At 49.6% G+C, this 16388-nt stretch overlaps 1 long non-coding RNA gene across 4 annotated transcripts in view; it reads right to left on the bottom strand.

Moving 5' to 3' along the window:
* Positions 1-16388, bottom strand: part of LOC137423212 (uncharacterized) — a 143994-nt gene that overhangs the window by 46934 nt on the left and 80672 nt on the right. The window lies entirely within an intron of this gene.

The following is a 16388-nucleotide window of genomic DNA, read 5'->3' as shown; positions in this document are numbered from 1 at the left end:
CGGGGATCATCCCGGCGCGTGGCTCGACAGTGCCGCGCCAGGTGACCCAGACGGTTGCAAGTATAGCACCTCACCTGGTAAGGTGCTTGTCTCCGGAATTCCAAATTTCCCCCCCTGTAGGTCCGAATTGGATTACCCGCTCGTGGTCCACCGCGGGCCACCTCCGGGGCCGCCTGCCATGGTCCAGGTCCCGCCAGGCGCTGGTCCACCAGCCTCCGGACCATGCCCGCCAGGTCAGGACTCAGGGGTCCGCCCTCCATCGGGGGTCCCACCTGGCGGACCGCCATTGCGAGACGCTCGCCCCCCCGGGCCAGGGGCCTCGCTGCTTCCCAACGGGCTGCAGCGTCAGCCGCCTGGCTCAGAGTCTGCGGGCGCCACATGGCGAGCTGTTGCCGGAGCTCAACATCTGGGAGGGCCTGGATAAAATGGTCCAGTGCCAGGCTTTCCCGGGAATCCGCTGCCATGCTAGCATGTGCGATCCCCACTGCGCGGCGAATGTCGTGGGCAAGTTCCCCGATGGCTTCCTGGGGCTTGCGTTTTCGCAGCGCGAGCTGAGCTTTAACAAGCTCGCTCTGCTGTTCAATGCCGAATCGATTAATTAGGGCGTCGCGGAGGGCTGGCAGGGTGAGAGCACCCGCTGGTAATGCCGTCAGCACCTCCACCACCGCACCGCGCAATGCGGCCACCAGGTGTACTCCACCTTCGTCCTCACCCCAACCGTTGCCCTTACACACACAGTCGAACTGCGCCAGGTACGCACGTAGATCACTCTTGCCGTCGTACGGCGCGAGTGGGACCTTGTGGGACCACCTCGTGTGCGAGTCGTTGCCCACCTGCCGGACCCCGTGCGTCGCCCCTTGCGGGGTCAGCACGGGGCCGAACCGGCCGGGCCCCCACAGTACATTACCCCCTACGGGCTCTCGTGCCTCCCCTGTCCCTCTAACAACTACCCCTGTTGGTGTCGATGCATGGGTCACACTTCCGCAACCCGCTACCCATTCCATACCACCACAACCTTGCTCACCCACACCTCGCACCTCTCGTTCCATACCCTCCGGACCAGCCATACACCTCACTCTTGGCCTCTCACGAACATCCGGGTCTATCTCGACCCCCAAGCTTATTAAATCACCTGGCGCATCATACGCACGACCATATTGGTCACCACTTACACCGGGTCCTCTTCCTCTTCGCTTCTCCTCCATAACCTGCGAATCCCTCATCCGGTTAATGAGCACATCATCACGATCCGAACACAGACTTTGGACCAATTCTTTTACTTCCTCCTTTATCTCTTTCTTATCCTCTCTCCGTCGCTTCTTAATTTCGCTCACCCCTTCTTCCACTTCTTCTAATTTCTGTTTCACCTCCTTCATCTCCTCGTGCACCCCTTTAAGTTCTTCCTCTAACTCCACTTTATTTTTTTCTATGTGCTCCCGCACCTCCCGCTCTTTAACCTCCATCACCTCTACCACCTTGTCCATTTTCCTCGTCAGGTCCTCATGTACCATCTGACACTCTTTTTTAATTACCCCTACGTCCTTTTTCATCTCCTTCTGTGTCGATTTTAAACCCTCTATTACCGCTGTGTTCTTCTTTACCTGGTCCCCCAACTCCTTTTGTCCCACTGTCAGTTGTTCTACTCCCAGCGTCAACTCCTCTATACCCCCTTGCAATTTTACAGTCCCCTTTCTCACCTCCTTCTCCATGCGCTCCTTACAGTGCCTCACCTCCTCGCGCACTCCTCCGACCTCCTCACTCACCCCTCTTCTGATCTCCTCTCCCATCACTTGCATCTCCTGCCCAGATGCCACCCTCATCTGCTCTATTTCCTCCCTGTGAGCATCCAGTTTGGTTTCTACCCCCATTCTGACCCCCTCTATCTGCTGCCCCATTTGTTTAACTTCCCTTTCCGCTTGGTCCCTCATGTCCCTCAATTTGCCTTCCATACTGTTTTCTAACCCCTCTAACCCCTTTTGCATCCCTTCCATTTGATTCTCCTGGGCAGCCATTCTATTTTCTACCCCCGTTAACCCATTTCTCACCTCTTTTATCCCGTTGTCTAACCCCTCAAAATTATTGTCTAACTTCCCAAATTTCTTGTCTAACTCCTCAAAATTATTGTCTAACTTCCCAAATTTCTTGTCTAACCCCTCACCGGTACCCCTCGCTTCGTCCCTCATTACCCCCATTTGGTTTCCCATTACCCCCAATTGCTCACTCTGAGCCCTCGCTTCGTCCCTCATTGCCCCCATTTGACCCTCCAATCGCTCACCCAATCGCTCAATTTGGCTCCCCATACTCATCTGTACAGCTGCCTGTAGCTGCGCAATGAGGGCCTGCATGTCAATCGGCTGCATGTTAAAGACCGTTGATACAGCGGGCTCGGCTACCGCGCGCTCGTGCGAGGCGCCATTTTGCGCGCCCGCAACCCCGTGCGCTACGACGCTATTTTGCGAATCTGCTACCCTCACTGCTTCGCTCTCCTCTTGTCCCTCATATTGGTCCTGGATCGACCCTGCTTCCCTCTCCTCTACCGGAACCCAGCCGTCTTGGTCTGCCATAGCGCGACTTTCAAAATTCGGGTTTTTATTTTTTTTTGTAAAACACAATCAAATTTCGCCGTTATAATTTCGAGCGCGTAAAACGCGCTCCGGATCGAATCCCACTTCCCGACACCAAATGTTACTCTAATAGTACAATTGGTGTCCCAAAATTTGGGCCTAACAAATTTAGTCCCAGGTCCGAATCCCACTCCTGACACCAAATGTTACAGACGCGGTTGTGGATGTTGGTTTACCGAGCGGTTTGGTATGACCGCGTCTGCACAGTTTACCTGATTATACTCGAACGTTGGCCGAGTCGCGCTACGCTAAATCAATTGAGGAAAGGACACAACGGCTGGGTTAAAATGACACGACACCAGGGGTACAGTTCTCAAGACCTCCGGAGGAGGTTATAATATTTCGGAACGTTAGATTACACGGACAAGAGAGACAGCATAGGAAGGTAGGCACTTAATCACGGTCTTATAGTAACCCCGACAGACCACAGATAAACAGGACAAGACTGACTCACACGGGGATTGATGGCAAGGAAGGGCAGGTAGTCGGTGGACAGCACAAGGTGCACCTTGTGCTCAGGGACAGGATAGCATGGCCCAAAAGATGCAGGGAGGTCTCTCAGCGCTCGGAGGTGGCGTCTGGTTCTCTTCACTTCAAGCTCGGGGACACTTGTTGTAGTTGTTGTTGTTGTTTCATGAGGAAGATGGGAGGAGGTATGGGGAGGTCCTAAACTCACTACTGGTGCCATACAATCACATTCTGGTGCAACGAAGAGTCAGAATTAATGGAAACGAGTCCTTAACTGACATAGACTAAGAATAACTAGCAAGATGTCCGAAAGTTGTCTACGTGAGATGCGGTGGACCTGGGCACGACATTTAATGGGGGAAAAAGGGGAAGGTCGGTTCTACAGAGTGTTGTTTACAGACAATGGGACTAGGGAATGGGGGATTGGGGATAGTTGGGGAGTATTGGGGGAAATAGGGGAATATTTACAAGCGGATATGGATGGAGGCCAAATCCCATATCCGCAACAATATGTAATGAAATTGTGTCTAAGTTGAACCCAGGTGTTATGCTGTCTCCGACCACGGAGAGGCTCCTATAAGAACTCGGATGGACATCACTCCTACGCATTCCTGTGACATTTATTCTGTGTGGTAGTGTACAGTCGAATGGTGCGTATTGCTGGATGTTCCAGGCTTGCTTGCACTAATTGCTAATCCACTGCTACTTCTATGATTATGGAATACTGATACAAAGCTTGTTGATTTCTTACAGGTGTTGCCAGAGATCGAAACTGAATTAAACCTACTATTGGGACAATGTTGTAGACCTTGATTTTTACAACAATTAATTCAGTTTCCTCTCTTCGTCCTGAACGAGAACGACATGGCTCATTAGCTGATCCAAGTTCCAGTTTTCAGCGCAGACCCCCAAGCACTGGACGCGGCCGCGCAACTGATACATTGGCTGAAGCTCCTGACTAATCATCTGAATTCGCAGGAGGGAATCACCGCGGACACGAAGCTTGCAGTGCTGCAATCCAAGGTGAAGCATACTGTGTACATGTCCATTACACAATGCGCGACGTACGATACTGCTGTGGCCGAGCTGCGACGTATCTACATCAAAACACGAAGCGTGGTCTACACCCGACAGTTGCTTGCGTCGAGTCGACAACAGCCCACGGAGACCATAGACCAATTCGCTCAAGACCTCCGACGACTATTGAAGGACTGTACCCCTGAGGTACGCACCCATGAACAAGTCTGTGATGACCTTGCCTGCGATGCTTTTGTCTCAGGTATTAGATCGCCACTCGTCAGATAAAGACTACTTGAATGACCCGACTTGACCCTAGAATCAGCCCTTCGGGTATCTCACGTGTACACCGAAGCGTGGTTACAAGCCGACGCATATGAACGCCCATACGTCACAGCGGGGATATCCCGACAGACACGACCGGAGAGAGCTACCGGCAAGCTAGAGGATGCTGCACCTCCGCCGGAATCGGGGACAACGGACACTCTCAAGGACCCCGACCCGAGTTTGACGGAGGCTGCTGCTGCTGGACCCAAGCCAGGAAGTAACGCTAAGTGCTATTTCTGCGGGAACTGGAACCATCTCAGGTCAGTTTGTCTGGCTAAGGAGTGTCATTTCTCTAACAAAGACGGGACACTTTGCAAAAGTTTGTCGATCGTCGCGGGGCCGGCAAGCTCGCTCGATGTTGAATGTGCTTATCTCCGCGCCCGCGGTACGAACGGCGCCCGGCGCGCCTCGCCCGACCTTGATTGGAATCGCCCCTCTCCGTGGGGCCCGAGCTGAGAGCTCGATCTTGATGAGACTCGCCGCGCCGACTAAACAATCCGCTCAATCACTCAGTACGTGGTATGACCATCCTTGACAGGCATTCTTTCGCCGCCCGGCCAACTTCCGGGTTCGGCCCCCCGATCGGCGTATGCTGGCTTCGAATCTCCGCGCGTGGCGCGAGCACCCTCTGGGGGCGGCACGACCGACCTACAATCCACTTTGACTACACGAAAACAGGGACCTCTGCGTGTGGCACGAGCGCCCTCTGGTGACGGCACGACTGGCCTACAAGCAACTTCAGCGGCACGAAAGACATTAGCTGGTGTCGGATCCACATGCTAGGCTTGAGTGCCTCCTCTCGATGACTCGACATCTGCAGGGCCACCTGGCCTGTCTCATGCGATTATCCCACTCATGATTGAAGGAATTTTTGCAAATGCTTTAATTGACATGGGATCCCCTGATAGTTATGTAGATTTTCGACTTGTTCAGAAGCATGGCTGGCTGATTCTTGGGACAAAACACAGATTCTTCATGGCTTCTCAAGGGCTTTGGCTTAGCACTCGGAGAGAATGTCGACTGAAGCTTGTAATTAAGGGTCGAATGTTTCCTGATGTGCATTTAATGGTCTTACCAGCATTATGTGCAGAAGTTTTGCTAGGACATGATTTTCTCCAGTGACATGGGCGTTTGGAAATGGAATTTGGTGGTACTGATACTCTTGCTGTGTGTGCTCTTGCAGGGATGGAAATTGAGCCACTGTCGCTGTTTCCCAATATGACCACTGACTGTACACCTGTTGCTGTTAAATCGCGACGCTACTCACGGGCTGACATGCAATTCATTGCGGAAGAGACTGCGCAGCTACTAAAGGAAGGTATCATAGAACCTAGTCGGTCGCCTTGGCAGGCACAAGTTCTGGTGGTACGAACCGAATCACATCGCAAATGCATGGTAATTGACTATTCACAGACGATTAATCGGTTTACCCAATTGGACACCTACCCACTCCGAGAAATGGACTGCTTGGTACGATAGGTGGCACAGTACTCGGTCTATAGCACTCTCGATCTACGTAGTGCATATCATCAGATTCCCATCTCCACGGCAGATCACATCTACACTGCATTTGAATCAGGCCAGAGGTTGTACCAGTTCACCTGGCTACCTTTCGGGGTCACAAATGGGGTTGCGTGCTTCGAAAGGGCTATGGACGACCTCATCGCTAAGGAGAATTTAACGGATGTCTTTGTTTATCTGGATAATCTCACGGTTTGCGGGTACGACAAAGAACCTCATGATGCTAATCTGAAGCGCTTCCTTGAGGTTGCGCACAGGTATCGATTGACTATGAACGAGGCTAAATGTGGCTATTCTGCTCACACGATAGATCTCCTGGGGTACACCATGACCCATGGCTCTATCGCTCTGGATAAGGAGCTGTCTGTGACCCTTGCTCGATATGGCCCCGCCCCACGATCGTGCTTCATTGAAGCATGCTCTCGGGCTGTTTGCTCATTATTCCAAGTGGGTTCAAAAATTTTCCGAGGAGCTCCGCCCACTTGTGGATTGCGATTCGTTCCCCAAGTGTTCCGCTGCCAAGGACGCTTTTCATGGCCTGAAGTCCGACATCGCTGGCGCCGCTGTGTCGACGATTGACGAAAATAAGTCCTTTGTTTTGGAAAGCGATGCGTCGGATCACGCGATCCCTGTTACGACACTCTCTCAAGGGGGGCGCACTGTGGCCTTCTTTTCAAGGACTCTCTCCTCTGCGGAATGGAGACATTCTTCTGTCGAACAGGAGGCATATGCCATCGTCGAGTCGATCAGGCATTGGCGTCCCTATTTGCTCGGACGATGTTTCCAAATTGTCACAGATCAACAGACCGTTGCATTTATGTACGACACGCAGCATGCTCAACGCATTAAGAATGAGAAAATCACTCGCTGGTGGATCGAGATCGCCAATTTCTGCTACACAATCAAATATCGCCCAGGGCAGGGTAACCTTGTTGCTGATGCTTTATCATGGCCGGCGATGTGTGCGAGCCTCACCTCTTTTGAGGATCTGCGCGTTCTTTATGACACCTTGTGCCATCCCGGCGTGACGCATTTCGCTCATTATGTGCGCAGTCGTAACTTGCCCTATTCCGTTGAGGATATTCATCAGCTCTGTCCCATTTTTCCCGTATGCGCTGAACTCAAACCTCGCTTCTACAACCTTCCTATGGGCGCGCTGGTCCAAGCCACTAGGCCGTGGGAGAGATTAGCAATGGATTTAAAGGACCCCTGCCGGCGTCACCGGCTTCAAGTAATTCTCGTTATCTACTCACGATCGTTGATGAGTTCTTCAGATTCCCTTTTGCTTTCCCGTGCAGAGATATGTCTGCTGCTATGGTTATCCGGTGCCTGCAGAACTTGTTTTCTATGTTTGGGAATCCGGGCTATGTGCACACCGATCGAGGCACGGTGTTCTTGTCCCAGGATGTGAGGAACTTCTTGCTCCAGCATAATATCGCTTCTAGCTATACTACTCTGTATAGGCCACAGGCGAATGGACAGGTAGAACACTTTAATGGCATTATATGGAGGGCCGTTACTCTGAGTCTTAAGTCCCATGGCTGAGGACTAGACCAATGGGCTTGGTCACTACCTGGGGCATTAAGCTCGATCAGGACTTTATTGTGTACTGCTACAAATCAAACTCCCCATGACCGGATGTTTCGTTACCCGAGGCGTTCGGGCAGTACTCAACCTTTACTGGGTTGGCTTGCTGAGCCGGGACCAGCTTTCTCAAATGTGCGGTTCGCATGAGTAAATATGACCCGCTGGTAGACAAGGTGCGGGTTCTCCAAGCTAATCCCGAGCACGCCCGTGTGTTGTTGCCCAATGGACGGGAGTCGACGGTCTCGGTACGCCACCTGGCCCCATGCGGGGAAGTTGATGAACCGGCTTACGACCCCGTTGATCCATCCGTTGATCCCACAATGGAGCATCTGCCGGCTTCCTCACCGCTACATGCACCCGATCCGGCTGGCCCTATGGGGCCACCGCCGTCACCCAATTTAGGCAGCTACTCTGACGCGGGGGACTCCGGTCTTGGGGATGTAGTACCCGGTAGTTACCGGACCCGCGCCAGGAGAGAGATTCGCCGCCCCGACTGCTATGGTTGGACTGACTGACATGGACTGACAACTGCTGTTCACAGATATTACTCTGCTGCTATGTGCTGCTAGCTTGATTCCTGCCTTAGCGGAATTGTAGTTCCTGCCTTAGCGGAAGTGTAGTTCTTCATCAATGATCTCTCTGACTCTCTTGAAAATCCTCTCTATCTCTTTGCTGACAACTCTACTCTCTGTCGCTCCATTCCTCATCCCTCAGATCGGCAGTCTGCAGCCTCCTCACTCTCTGCAGACCTGGACAAAATCACAGACTGGGCAAACAAATGGAACATGTCTTTCAATCCTGATAAGTCTCACACTCTTACGATGTCTCTCCGAAAAGACCGACTGGAAAACCCTCCCATCCACTTTCTGAATAATCCTCTCCAAGAAGTTCTGTCACTCAAGCTTTTGGGTCTCACTATTTGCCATGATCTTTCCTTGGAAAACCACATTTCAAATCTGGCCTCCAAAGCCAGTCGCCGACTAGGCATCCTCCGTCGTGCGAAGTCCTTCCTTGGCACACCTGAGCTCCTCACCACATACAAGACCTTCATCCGCAGCTCTATGGAATACTGCTCTCCCCTCTGGTCTGGTGCTCCTGCCTCACATCTAGCCCGTCTTCACGCTCTTGAAACCAAAGCGTTCAGAATCATTGGAATCTCCCACGATGAAGCTAACTCCAAGGGCCTTTCACTCACTCACCACAGGCAGGTTGGTGGTCTTTCCGTCTTCTACCGACTCCTCTCTGGCCTTGCCCCCCCAGCCCTCTCTGGGCTCTGTCCCCCAAATATTCCTACAGGTCGCACAACATCTGCCTGCAACCCTCTTATGGTTAAACTGCCAAAATCAAGACTTTCTGCTCACCTTCACTCCTTCATTCCTCTTTTCTCCCGCCTCTGGAACAAACTCCCTCACTATCTTCAATCCCACTCCACCCTCCAGGTCTTTAAAACAGCTGTTCACCACCATCTCTTATCCTCCCCCATCCAAAACCTTGATCTTTTCTACCCCTGCTAATTTCGGTCCCCTTGTGTTTTATACCTCTCCCCCCCCCCCCCCTCCCCTTCCCACGCCTCCTGCCCCCAAGCCCTCTCCCTCCCACACTTCTCCCTGCTCTCAAATGTTGTGGTTGTGTGCTTCCCCTTCTCTCCCCATCTTGTCTTCCACTCCCTCTTTTTGTATATTTTGTTTGTCTGGTTGATTTGTTTGTGAAATAAATGTTAGCTCTTTCACGAGCCTCGATTCAGTATACAAAAAAAAAAAAAATGGTGGGGAGAATGTAATGAAATTGTGTCTAAGTTTAACCCAGGTGTTATGCTGTCTCCGACCACTGAGAGGCTCCTATAAGAACTTGGACGGACATCGCTCCGACGCATTCCTGTGACATTTATTCTGTGTGGTAGTGTACACTCGAAAGGTGCGTATTGCTAGATGTTCCAGGCTTGCTTGCACTAATTGCTAATCCACTGCTACTTCTATGATTACGGAATACTGATACAAAGCTTGTTGATTTCTTACAGGTGTTGCCAGAGATCGAAACTGAATTAAGCCTACTATTGGGACAATGTTGTAGACCTTGATTTTTACAACAATATACATTATCAATATTCAAAGCATTTGTAAATATTTACATATGGCAGTGTGAGCATTTGGGAGCATCAATGGAAAAGCTGATGAGTGTACACAAACGCGTGTTTACAGTTTACAAACATCAATGTCACTGACGTTGGCCTTCACGGCTCGGGAATGAATCAATAAGATGCAAAGGTGGCAGAGCTTCATTTTTAGTTAGTTGTGCCGGCATGCTATGTTCTCCTTTTTGTCCAATGCGCTACCATACAAGCTCATGATCCCATCGAGTGTGAATATAGAAAACAAAACATTGTGACCAGTTATAGTACTTAGGTCCAAAGAAGAAAAGACGGCATTGCTAATTGAAGTGTCTCTATCCAATGATTTTGGCCAAGACAACGCATAAATCAAGAAAATGACCAAATACTGTCACAGGCCATACAAGAGTGATGGCCATACAAGCCTCCAACGTGGCACTTGCACCCATATTTACTTGTCTAATGAGCAATTGGCTTGCACATGTCCTCCACATCTGCACCCTTGGATGGAATACTTAGTTATGGGTGATTTGGGACACTCAAGCTTTGCTGGAAATGACATGTACTCACTGTTGGATGGTAAGGTGGTTGTACCTTAGCACCATACTTGGGAGAGGCACCTGAGAGAGTTGTTAAAAAGCAACAAATGGATGTGTGAAAAGGCCGCATAAGACAATTTTAGCTATTATACGAGCCTCGACTTGGTATACAAAAAAACACAAAAAAACAAAAATACTAGAGCTATGGGTGAAAATAATTGTTTTGGCTTGCGGATTGTAATGATGAACCTTGCCGACGTCGAATTTACATCGACAAGAACAACCCCATATGAGAAGGGAAAAACAATGATGCCTTTGGAATGACAACCAAATGAGATAAGAGGTGCACCAATGGCTGCTGTGGCTGTTGACGAGAGAAGAAAACCAGATATCAGCTGCATTTGACCTTGCCAACAATAATAAAATGAAGATCAAAGGCTTGCTGACAGTTTACAAAAGGTATAAAACGAGCCCACAGTTTGCTTCAGACAGGAGAGGCAACATGTAAATGGAGAGAAGGAACAGCTATGTACTGGATTTCAAATGGCGAAATTCATTTTATAACCGGCTCACCCAGTTATGGTGGCATGATGGGTCTTCTGCATGCGAACCTGGAATGGTTCAGTGTCTCCATTCCCTAACTAAATAAACAGCTTCACCCCGCTGTACACTGGTCTCTCTTATCTACTGGTCAGTCTACTTGTTGAATCTGCCGCCGTGCTACGGTCTCGGAGATGACTTCAAAGCAGGCATCTCCTCAATGGCTGCATCAAGAAAGCAGCCTGCCTCTTCCTTCACTACCTCCTCACCTGCTGCCAGTACGCATTGTCCTACACAGCGTGCAGTCCCAAATTCAACATCTCACAAAGCTTGATCTGTGGACTCGTGTCCATTTGCGAACTTCAGTGATACAAGGATTGACGCTTTGAGGACTTTTTCAATGCAACTGCCTGTAGTATTCTGTGATACTGAGTATTGAAACTAGCCAATGAGCTTGGAGCTGGGTTTCAACGAATAGGAGTGGGCGTTCTAGGAGAGTGGAGAATGGACGTCATGGCTGCAACCGGAGCATGTGGTTCATTTAAGTGATTGCTGTTTACAATGAGAGGGACTGTCTGGTTTTCATTGAGCACACTCAGCTGTGTTTGTACGTGTTGTGAGTGCTAGTGTAACTCTCACACCACATTTGGTGACGAGGATTTCCTGCCTAGAATCAAACAAAAAATCTATGCGCCAGGCGGTGGATCACGTGGGCTGACGGAATGGCAATGTCACTACCTCACTTCGACAAGTTTCCCATCTATAACGACGAAGCTACTGCTGGCACAAGGTGGAAGAAGTGGCATGCCAGGTTTGAAAATCTGATGGCTGGACTGAATATTACGAGCAATACTCTTAAGAAAGCTCTGTTTCTGCACTATGCAGGTGAAGAAATGTAAGTGAAGAAGTGTATGATATTGTTGTGGATTTGAGAATCCTGTGTTTTTTTGTGTAAATATCACCCTCTAAGTAGTGTAATGATTCCTTGTAAATACCTCAGCTGTGTGTGTAAAGGTCAAAGGTCGTCCTCTTAGTTAGTCCATATACATGCACGTAGGCCACCATATACCCTTCTAAATAGTTATTTCCTTATTATGTGTATTAGTTTAAGGCTGTGTTTCCCATTAGTTGACTCTGCATTGCATCAAATTGAAATAATGTAGAATCCCCTGTCAAGTGCATAGCCTCTATTGCCAACTGCATTAGCCCTCCATTGAGCACGCGGTCAGTTCGGAGAAGAAAGGCGTGTCTCTGCACCTCGTCATAGGAAGGAGGAGTGAGCCCTTGCCGATCAACCAACCAAGCACGAGGGGTTTGGCTTGAGAGGGCGGAGAAAGAACGATCGGGGAGGTTCGCGAAGATTCGAGGGTGTGGCCTATATAACCCGTCACGCGACGCCCCCACCAGAGATGCGTCAGAGAGTTGGCAGTCCACCGAGAGTGGAGTTGAGCCCAGTGGAGGAGGAGCAGCGAAGTTGTTGTTGAGTTCAGTGGAGAAAAGAAGGGATGAGTTCACCCAAAGAAGTCCACCGCAGCTTTGAACAAACCGCAGCTTTGAACAAACCGCAGCTTTAACCAAAGCAGCTTTGAGCGTCGACAGCGGTTTCGGCCGTGGCTACAAAGCGACGCCGCCGTGCGAACATGGCTGCGGAGGGGCGGCGGCTGCTCACTCCCGGCCCGACCATTCTCCTGCTCCAGCTGAACCTTCCTCCCCTTCCAGCCATTCGTGCCATTCATCCCTATCATCATCCCCCCGTGTAAGTCTGATTGTCGTCCGTCTTTTATGTTGTCCTGGGGGTTAAGTAAGACTGAATAGGTAAGTTAGTATTGCACTGTGTCTTCTGGTCCTTTCATCTTTCTGTCTTTATTTTCGTATCTTTCCTTCTCCTTGGTTACTTTTGAGTGTGTACATAATAGTAGTAATACATCCTATTTGTTCTTCCTTACCTTCTGGTTTCTTCACATCCGTTTGTCCCTGTCTTTTCCCAATTGAATACCTGTGGCACGATTTGGCCCACGTTCAAGAATCGGGTCTAGTTCTGTTAATGGTTCGAGCCGCGGCTGCCATCCGCTTGGCAAATAACATCTTGTCCACGGCCTCGAACGAGGTTGCTCACCTGCCTCCCCAGGAGGGAGCTGGGCAGCTTCAGGACTCATGTCGGTCAGTCACAAACAAGGGGATTAATCCCCCCTTCTTAAGGGGAAAAGGGGCCGACGTAGAGATCTGTAACAATATATACGATTCTTTCAGCAGCGGAGCAAGGTTATGCAGCAGCATATGACACCATTGTCGAGGCTCTCATCAACCACTTCACGCCCAAAAAGAACACCAATTTTGAAACGTTCAAATTCAGACAGCTGATGCAGAATGCTGATGAAACAATGGACAGTATTTACACTCGACTACGACTCCAAGCATCACACTGCGACTTAATCGACCAGCACAGGGAGGTCAAGAGCCAAATTCTGCAAGGATGCAGCTCTCAGCGGTTACGACGACGTGCTCTCCGAGACGCAGATACGACGCTGCGGTCCCTGCTAGACCAGGCGCATGACCTCGAAATTTCCGATGCCCAAGCCAATCAAATGGAGGAGCATCCTCTATATCTGTAAGTGTCATTTGTCAACACCAGTCTCATTCAGCTTTGATGAGTTCCAAGAGGGGAGGACACCAGTCAACCTTCCCTGCATCCAGTCGATGTCACCGGAGACATAGCCAGCCCTCTCCATGGTCGAGACATCCGACAACGCACTCCAATGACTGTGGGTGGTGTGGTGGACAACCACATTCCCGAGAGAGGTGCCCTGCCAGGGACAAGCTATGTCGCAACTGCTCCAAGAAGGGACACTTTGCCAATGTTTGCCGATCTAGTGAACACAAACACAACATTCAACAAACCCATGTAAGGACGTCGAGAAGCCAACACCTCAATATTCTTTGGACGAAGAATACGTGTTTGGCTTGTCTGGCAAGAAACCAGCAACACCCACAGTCAATATTGACATTCAAGGTGAGCTCTTTTCATAATTGACACAGGTGCGTCTGTGAACATCATGACTGAAAAAAACATTCATGAACATTGAGTCACCACAGTGCATGCTGAGGTCTTCGTCACAATGTCTGTCCATCTATGCATACAGGTCAAACACGCCTCTACCTGTACGTGGCCAGGTTGACCTTAAGGTCAAATACAAGGACCATGTAATATCAGCATTGTTTGTCTTTTTCAGACAGGAAATGGACTCCATAATGGCAACCTGATGAGTGCTGACAGCACAGAAACTAGGTCTCATCAGCTTCACACTTCCCGCATCATGAGACATGACTCAAAATCGACATGAAGAGTACCGTGATATCTTCACGGCATTGGAAAATGAAAGGAGTCAAGGTCAAGCTGTACTTCAATGAAACAGTTCAACCGACAGCTCAGCCACATCAACGCATCCCGTACCATATGCGCAAGGTAGAAGAAGAGTTCAAATGCCGAGAGAGCCTGGACATTATAGAAAAGGTTGACGGTCCAACTCCCTGGGTTTCTCCGATCGTGATAGCACCGAAGCCCAAGAAGCCTGACGAGATTCGCATATGTGTTGATATGAGACTCCCAAACAAGGTAATCAAAATAACCAGACACATCATGCCGACAATTGATGACATTCTTATGCAACTGAACAAATCAACAGTGTTCAGCAAGCTCGACTTGAACTCTTTATATCACCAACTGGAGATAAACGAGGAGTCGAGAAACACGATTACATTTTCGACCCATGTTTGACTGAGATGCTACAATCGTTTACATTTTGGTGTCATGAGTGCAGCTGAGATGTTTCAAAACCACATTGCTGAGATTTTAGCCGACATCCCGGGAGCCCTCAGCACCAGCGATGATATATTGATTTATGGCAAGACTCGGACCGAGCATAACGACACACTGAAAAAAGTGTTTGCTTGCCTCAACGAAAGACCTCACACTACACAAAGCAAAATGTGAATTAAACAAGGACACTATAATTCTATGGTTGCATTTCTGGTAAAAATGGCATCTCGCCTGATCCGAAGAAGGTGGAAGCCATCCTCAAAGCATCAAAGCCCGCCAATGTAAAAGGGGTACGAAGCTTCCTTCCTGACCTGACCAAGGCCTGACCAACTACATCTCACGTTTTATTCCAATTTACGCCAAGATCACGAAGCCACCGAGAGATCTGACATGCAACGGCGTACCATGGGAGTGGACATCTGAACATGAGATGGCTGTAAAATAACTTCAGTTGTGTCTGACTAGTTCTACGGTCATGGCCTACTACAGGCCTGACTTGGAAACGGAAGTTGTGGTGGATGCTGGACCTTATGGAATTGGGGCAGTCCTAGCCCAACGAGATGAGAATGACATTCATCAAATTGTCGCCTATGCCAGTCATGCGGTCACCGACGTTGAGTCTCGCTATTCGCAGACAGAGCATGAAGCATTAGCGGTAGTGTGGGTGTGTGAACACTTCCTTCTCCACCTTTATGGCCATCACTTCATAGTCATCTCTGATCACAAGCCTCTGGAAGGTATCTACAACACTCCCACTTCCAGAACCTCTGCCCGCATCGAACGGTGGAACCTACGGCTTCAGGCATATAATTACACGCTTCGTTACCAGCCAGGTAGCAAGAATCTGGCTGATTACCTGAGTCGCCACCCAGGTGTGACAGCTAATGCTAAAACATCTCATGAGTCAAGAGTGGCAGATGAGTATGTTAACTTTGTACTCCACCATACGGTGCCATAGTCCCTGACTCTTAATGAAATTGAGACTGCAACAGGAGCTGACCCCACTCTAGAAGCAGTGATTAGTGCAGTGTATCTCAACCAGTGGCACCCACATCAAGACCGCTTAGTGGATAGCTCAGCATTTCAAATACTAAAGGCTGTAAGAGATTAACTATCCATCAGTGATGAGCACAACGTTCTGCTACGCGGTACCCAAATCATCATCCCAAAGTCACTCCAGCAGCAAGTCGTCGATATTTCCCATGAAGGTCACCAGGGCATGAGTAAGACAGAGATTAATCCGTGAGAAAGTGTGGTTCCCACATATCGACCGCCTAGGTGAGACTACAGTGAAATCCTGTCTTGCCTGTCTGGTGAACAACTCCAGAACATTCTTCAGAACCCCTCCGGATGACCGAACTGCCGGTTTGTCCTTGGTCTGAAGTGAGCATTGATTTTGCAGGACCTTTTCCATCGGGAGAATACCTCCTGGTGGTCATTGACTCTTACTCCCGGTTCCTCAAGGTAGACATTCTGACCTCCACCAGTGCAAAGGCAGTGATCCCAAGACTTGACGTGATCTTCACCCACTATGGTGTTCCTGATATTGTAAAATCAGACAATGGTCCCTCATTCACAGTGCTAACTTCACACAATTTGCTGCATACCTCGGTTTCGAGCACCGATCTGTCACTCCCCTATGGCCACAAGCCAACGGTGGTGTCGAAAGGTGTATGCCTATGCTCAAAAAGACCATCCAGGCAGCACAAATTGAAGGAAAGGTGTGGAGACAAGAACTTTTCAAATTACTACGAAACTACAGAGCCACACCACACTGCAGCACAGGCCTCAGCCCTGCTGAAGTTCTTTTTGGCAGGAAAATTAAGATAAGACTTCCGGAA

The sequence above is a fragment of the Myxine glutinosa genome, chromosome 3 (assembly GCF_964187855.1).
Source record: "Myxine glutinosa chromosome 3, kmMyxGlut1.1, whole genome shotgun sequence".
Classification (NCBI taxonomy): domain Eukaryota; kingdom Metazoa; phylum Chordata; class Myxini; order Myxiniformes; family Myxinidae; genus Myxine; species Myxine glutinosa.
The sequence above is the reverse complement of the archived record's forward strand: the minus strand, read 5'-3'. Positions and strand labels throughout refer to the sequence as shown.